The sequence below is a fragment of the Centruroides sculpturatus genome, unplaced genomic scaffold, assembly GCF_000671375.1.
Source record: "Centruroides sculpturatus isolate CEXI.00-Female unplaced genomic scaffold, Cexi_2.0 scaffold1071, whole genome shotgun sequence".
Taxonomy (NCBI): domain Eukaryota; kingdom Metazoa; phylum Arthropoda; class Arachnida; order Scorpiones; family Buthidae; genus Centruroides; species Centruroides sculpturatus.
This window is the reverse complement of record NW_019385447.1, coordinates 224,406-232,400: the sequence shown is the minus strand read 5'-3', so window position 1 is coordinate 232,400 and position 7,995 is coordinate 224,406.

The following is a 7,995-nucleotide window of genomic DNA, read 5'->3' as shown; positions in this document are numbered from 1 at the left end:
AAACGTTCAATCCAACAGAGAGTTAAAGAGCACAAATATGACATAGAACATGCTCGTTACACCACTGCACTATCCACCTACGCAACCGACCCGGATATTCACGCGGAGCTATCAAAAGCCAGATTAATAAATAGAGCTTTTCATACGGATCACATCAGAGCACTTGAAGCCCTAGAAATCTACAAAGCAGGCAGGACAGGGAGATGTATAAACAACAAAGACGGAAACACGCTTTCTTATGCTTGGCGTTACGTATGCGAAGAACAACAAAAACGATGACGATACGTAACACGCGCAAGAAATTCGATTATATTTAAAACTAAACGTGCATTCGAAGAATGAAATCCAATAATTTAACCTGAAGCAGACCTCGACTGAGGCCGAAAACGTTTGTTTTACAAATAATTTACAAGTACCGGACAATAAAGGTTGAGTAAGTACGATTTTTATAAGAATACCGGTATTCGGATTAGAAGATTTTTAAAATTAGCACTGTTGGTGACAGTGGTGTTTCCTATTCGGCCAGAATTTTTATGTATGTGTGTTTTGGCATAAAAGCGTAAAACATAAACTGAACTGAAAGCTGATTTCGATTCAGTTTTCTGCCACACAATTTTACTCATGTGTGTTCCTGGCCTAAAATTATGTGGCAGAAAACTGAATCAGAAATCAGCTTTCAGTTCAGTTTCTGTTTTACGCTTTTATGCCAAAACACACATACATAAAAATTCTGGTCGAATAGGAAATGCCACTGTCACTAACAGTGCTAATTTTATTAATTTTTCCTCTCATATATCTATCCCTTTGTACTTTCCATTTTTTCTCCGCTTCCTCCGCTATAATACAGAAATTAACAGACTCATATTCTGAATTCAGATAAGAACGTGTGGTCTAAATACTAGGCCTATATCAAAAATCTTCTAATCTGAATACCGGTATTCTTATAAAAATCATACTTACTAAACCTTTATTGTCCGGTACTTGTAAATTATTTGCAAAAACAAACGACTGAGGCCGAAAACGTTTGTTTTTGCAAATAATTTACAAGTACCAGACAATAAAGGTTTAGTAAGTACGATTTTTACTAGGCCTATATATCGATTCTACTAGACTTACCTGTTATTTGAAATTTAACACCTGTAGCCATCCATAAACGTTGTTTAATTAATTAAATACAGTGTCTTTATGCATGATACTGATGTGGTTGAACAAATTCAATAAATTCCTCTATTTCATTTATTTTTCGTTTTTTCCAGACCGTCACAATTGTAGGATTAACCCTCATTGCCGCCATTGTTAGAATAAAAACCACGTGTCTACTTTGATGTCACAGGAAAGACTTCTCTTTATTGGAAGAATTTTGGTGTAAAAATTTTTTGGCGTAAAAAGTAGAGACATGCTCTACTCTATTTTCAGTTCTGTTTCAGCCAAAATTTCAGAAAAATTTTTACGTTTTCTGTTTTAAGCTGAATTTTACGCATGTGTGTTCCTGGCCTTAGTGAAAATTCTGCTTCCCACATACAAAGAAATGCTATGAACCTGAACAAGGGTAGAAATACTTGTCTTATTTTTGTTTTAATTTGTAATACTTTCTACATTAAAGACATGCTTCAGTTATTAAAAAAAAAAAAAAAAGTTATTTTTAAGAATTATATATGTAAGAATCATTAATGAATAGTAATGATCAATGTGAAGCATATGACAGAATTTGCAAAAGTGTTTTTTGCCGAATCTTTCTTCAGTAACACATCACACAAGGAACAGTTGATTTATGTATTTTTTATTAAAGGAAATGCATTTCGGGTCTTAATGACCCCTCTTCAGTTCTTAGACTTTACAAAAAAAACAAGATTGCATTATACAGAATAATACATATAATATTTCAACAAAAATTTTTAAAAACTTGCATGGTTCATTGTTGGTTACAGTTGACATTAGAGAGTATGTTGGGTAATTGACTTGGTAATCAGTACTCTCTGATGATAATTGTATTATTAAATATAATCATTAATATTTAATAATAATTTTTGCTGCTCTACAAGGTTGTAGATAGTTGATTGAGTGACCTACTGAAACTGTTATTTTATGAATTGTAAATTTGAAAAGCATAGATAATCTAATGCCCATTAAAAACAGATAACTGAACCTTACATACAACAAACATGATGACTAACATTCTAATCAAAGCAGGAAGGCTCCGTCATTTGCATGCACATACTGCATCAGCCAAAGTATTCCTCCACATTTATTGTAAGGCTAAGACTCCACTGCCATAAAAACGGCGTAAAAATCCCTCGCCGTAAAAGCTTTTAATCATGTGACCCTGATATCTTACGCCTGAGCAGGCTGTAAAACCAGCGTAAAAGCGAGTTGAGCTATGTTCAACTTTTGACACGAATACGGCCATAAATAGGTACCTTCCACCAATCACAAGTCAGTGAAATCTAGGTCATCGCAACACGAGCTAAAATGGCAGAAAACGAGTTTTTTATGTACGTTCTCTCGTGGCTACCCTAGAATAGATCCGGAAAGATTTATCGAAAGTATTCGTGTATCTACGACAGGAGATAACTCTATTATAATAATGGATACCAAAGGAAATCCTTCAATTTAGAGGAGTATATAATAAAAAAGCTAAGCTTATAAGTGCTGTATATTATCTTAATAATACGATAATAAAAGTTAGTATATTAAAGTAACAATATTATTTTTACTACATTTGTAATTATAGTACAGAAAATACTTGTAGAATATAATCATTGTCTTTATATCGATATATCACGTATACAACCGTCTTCCGTTTCCACCAATTTATGTGCGAAGAAGTATTTACTTTCAACACTTTGGGCAGCACCTTCGCCGTAAAAACTTTGCCCTAGCCGGATCTCCACCATAATCCCAGCGCAAACACAAATAGGTCACGTGATTAAAAGTTTTTATGGTAGTGGAGTCTTAGCCTAGCATAGCTGACTGTACATATTTTGTTTACTAATATTCTTAATATGTATAATATTTTAGTTTATATACACTGTAATTCTAAGGTTATGAAAGCAAACACATAATGTAATAATTAAAACGTGTTGAAAACCTCTTACTGAAATTTTTTTTATTTTGCAGATAACGATATTTGTTGAAAGTTTAAAAAATAAAACTAAGAAATTAAATTTTCTTTTTATTACTAAAATTGTATATACTGTATTTACTTCATATAAGATGATCTCACATATAGGATGAGGTGTGACTTTAAAGATCAAAATAAAAAAAATTAGATTTATTAATACAATTCTAATTTTATTTTGTTTAATCACAAATAAAATATTATCAAATGCACGTATTAAGGCAAACAACCATGTTTTCTTGACACTATCACCTTTTTGTCTACTCCAACTCATCCTCTGAAGCTTCATTACAACTCCTGTTTTTCACTCATTCTACAAAGCATCATACTCTGATCCATTGAGTGAATTTGAAATGCAGTATTTCTTGAATGATTTTGCTATCATCTCTTGAGGAATGCTTTTCCATGTACCTGATACCCACGTAGCAAAACCAAAAGATTACGAAGCATGTTTGGAAAAAGTTTATTTTTAATGATTCGGAATGTGTAAATATTCTTTAAAAATACTAATTTAACAAATATGAAATAACTATATTTATAATCATTGCTAAGTGACCAGCTATTTTCAGACCATCTCTTTGAAAGTTACATTCACCTTGACCTCGATAGCACCCTGCTATAAAGGCAGCATGATACAGTTCACAAAAATTATTGAAAAAACACAAAGAATCCTTCGTTTGTGTGTATAGGACAACATAGGTTTTTGAAGTGGTGAAAAAATGAATAAAAATCTTGTTTTATATGCGAGTAAATACAGTAATTTAATTATTGCATAGCTAAGTTAAAATTCTTCTCAGCCTTATGCTGCAGTGGAAAAAATGCTATGCTATATTTAAAATCACTCTTGAACCGTGGTGAGATTGAATTTATTAATCTTGGACACTGATGGGTGTGAGACATTAAATTTTTATTTTAGTTTAAACTATTTTTAGTTGACTTAATAATATAATGATTCTTCAATTTATATATAAGTGATTGATTATGGTAACTCATTGTTTGTATAAATAGAATAATAAATAATTGGTTATTTTTGCAGTATAGAAGAAAAATTGTTTTATTTGCAAAAAATTAACTTATTCCAATATTCACAAAAATCAAAAAATTAATTCAAAACTCAATGAGATTGAGATCAAGATTCAAGTATTCAAGATCAGTATTCAAGATTGACATCTTGAATACTGGAATACATTGTTGATTTTGTTGTGAAAATTGCTTCTAATGTCTGCTTTTTAGTGGCTCTTTCCTATTCATAATTAATGATTAAATTGAAAGGCATTAGATTTTCTGTACTTCATAAGCATTAGTTTAATGAATATCTGTTGTTCCGAAATATATTTTGTCATTTTATTTATAACAGATTATATGCAAATAAGTTATAATTAAGAGTGCAAAAGTAGATGTTTCAATTATACAGAATGGTTCTTGTGAAATAGGTGTTTGAACTTAAATTTTTTAGATAATTTTTAGAACCATGTATAAGCCAAGTGTTTATCATAAAAGCAGATGTTAATAGTCTCTAAATATCATGGAATTTTGTGGCTATCAGTAATATATATCAGTAAATGACTATAAAAACAACTGATGTCATTTCTTATTTATGAAAGTTTGTATTTTTGCCTTACACAAAGGTACTGGTACATCCAAAAAGTTTGTGAAATGAATATGATTTTAAAAATATTAATCTGGACAATCCCTGGTGTTTTAACTGTTTAACAGCACTTTTTGAAAGTTAAATAAATTACTTATAAGTGTTGTCAAATTAAGTATTTTATATAATAAATATATCTTAATTGACACTTATGTTACATCAAGTTTTTATTAAGATTTTAATGTGTTAAGTAACAGCAAATTAATAACTTATAATTGTTTTTTCAAGTAAAAATGGTACTTACTTAAAAATATTTTATTTTACAGTTGAAATGGTGTGCATGGATTGCTCTTTATTGTTCCAGTATTAGTTTTGCAAATTCTCGAGTAAATGATGATACAAAACAAATTTTAAGTAGTTTCATGTAAGTTTTTATTTTATCTCATTTAAAATTTTGAATTTCATTCTTAGTTCTAAGAATTGATTTCAATGTTTTACATTAGATTACATGTAACTATATTAAATATACTGTAAAGTGGAACCTCGCTTAATGAGCATAATTTGTTCCAGAATCTTACTCGTAATACAAAAAACTTGTTAAGTGATACTGTTTTTCCCATATAAATTAATGTAAAATATGATAATGCATTCCATGCCAAAAAAAAAAAAATACTCAAATATTTTATATATAATGTTTATTCAAAAAAAAATATACAATATACATTGTTAAGGAACTTGAATAATCTTTTCTTCTAGCATGGAATGAACCAACCTGAAATGCGAATTCAATTTGCAGAAAACAGAAAAAATCACAGATAATATGTCTGATAAACATGCCAAAAGATATGCCAAATTCATGGAATATGTAAAGGCTATAATTAAATATTAGAGGTTGCAACCAAAGTTTTAATCTCTAAAATGTGAACATCAAACGGTGAGCACCGCCCTCTTTTAAGCCTAGAAGTTTGACAATAGTGTTGGAACGTCATGCACGATTCCAATGATGTTCCAACACTATTGTCAAACTTCTAGGCTTAAAAGAGGGCGGTGCTCACCGTTTGATGTTCACATTTTAGAGATTAAAACTTTGGTTGCAACCTCTAATATTTAATTATAGCCTTTACATATCCCATGAATTTGGCATATCTTTTGGCATGTTTATCAGACATATTATCTGTGATTTTTTCTGTTTTCTGCAAATTGAATTCGCATTTCAGGTTGGTTCATTCCATGCTAGAAGAAAAGATTATTCAAGTTCCTTAACAATGTATATTGTATATTTTTTTTTGAATAAACATTATATATAAAATATTTGAGTATTTTTTTTTTTTTGGCATGGAATGCATTATCATATTTTACATTAATTTATATGGGAAAAACAGTATCACTTAACAAGTTTTTTGTATTACGAGTAAGATTCTGGAACAAATTATGCTCATTAAGCGAGGTTCCACTTTACAGTATATTTAATATAGTTACATGTAATCTAATGTAAAACATTGAAATCAATTCTTAGAACTAAGAATGAAATTCAAAATTTTAAATGAGATAAAATAAAAACTTACATGAAACTACTTAAAATTTGTTTTGTATCATCATTTACTCGAGAATTTGCAAAACTAATACTGGAACAATAAAGAGCAATCCATGCACACCATTTCAACTGTAAAATAAAATATTTTTAAGTAAGTACCATTTTTACTTGAAAAAACAATTATAAGTTATTAATTTGCTGTTACTTAACACATTAAAATCTTAATAAAAACTTGATGTAACATAAGTGTCAATTAAGATATATTTATTATATAAAATACTTAATTTGACAACACTTATAAGTAATTTATTTAACTTTCAAAAAGTGCTGTTAAACAGTTAAAACACCAGGGATTGTCCAGATTAATATTTTTAAAATCATATTCATTTCACAAACTTTTTGGATGTACCAGTACCTTTGTGTAAGGCAAAAATACAAACTTTCATAAATAAGAAATGACATCAGTTGTTTTTATAGTCATTTACTGATATATATTACTGATAGCCACAAAATTCCATGATATTTAGAGACTATTAACATCTGCTTTTATGATAAACACTTGGCTTATACATGGTTCTAAAAATTATCTAAAAAATTTAAGTTCAAACACCTATTTCACAAGAACCATTCTGTATAATTGAAACATCTACTTTTGCACTCTTAATTATAACTTATTTGCATATAATCTGTTATAAATAAAATGACAAAATATATTTCGGAACAACAGATATTCATTAAACTAATGCTTATGAAGTACAGAAAATCTAATGCCTTTCAATTTAATCATTAATTATGAATAGGAAAGAGCCACTAAAAAGCAGACATTAGAAGCAATTTTCACAACAAAATCAACAATGTATTCCAGTATTCAAGATGTCAATCTTGAATACTGATCTTGAATACTTGAATCTTGATCTCAATCTCATTGAGTTTTGAATTAATTTTTTGATTTTTGTGAATATTGGAATAAGTTAATTTTTTGCAAATAAAACAATTTTTCTTCTATACTGCAAAAATAACCAATTATTTATTATTCTATTTATACAAACAATGAGTTACCATAATCAATCACTTATATATNTACAAGTTAAAAAATTACATTCATCTCCAAATAATTAAAAAAAATTTAAAACTTTAATGAAAAATATTAGAACTAAAATAATTCTTACATGCAGTCCCAAATACTTTTGAATTTCTGATAATGATTCCCAGAAGCTCAAAAGTACTTCAGACTGAATGTAAGAATTATTTTATATCAATTTATAAAATCTGACACACAGTAATACTATTATAAAAAAATGAAAATTTTGTACATTATAGTTAGTAACTTCCTTATTCATGTTTCACAGTTATTTGCAATCAATTGTAATCTAAAATTATTAAAAGGAAAACTAGAAATAAACAATTTACAAGTTACAAGTCAATTTACAAAATGTAAAATTGCACGTTCTTCCAAACAACTTGATGAAATTTTGCACTGTCTTGAGCCATGTTCAGTATTACAGAATTCTTGCTAAGACTAGTTATGTTACATTGCTGAATTTATTTCAAACTCTTCTCAACTCCTCCTACTGCTAAATTCTAACTAATTCAATCAGTTTGTTTTGTCTATGCTAACTTCTACTCCAAGGTTTTTGACACCCTTCTGTAGAGTAGTATTAGTGTTGTCACTGTTTTTGTCTCATCATACAATTTGAAAGATGGCTGCTTGTGCTGACCAAATATATTTTTTTTTATAAAGGTCATAAAATTATT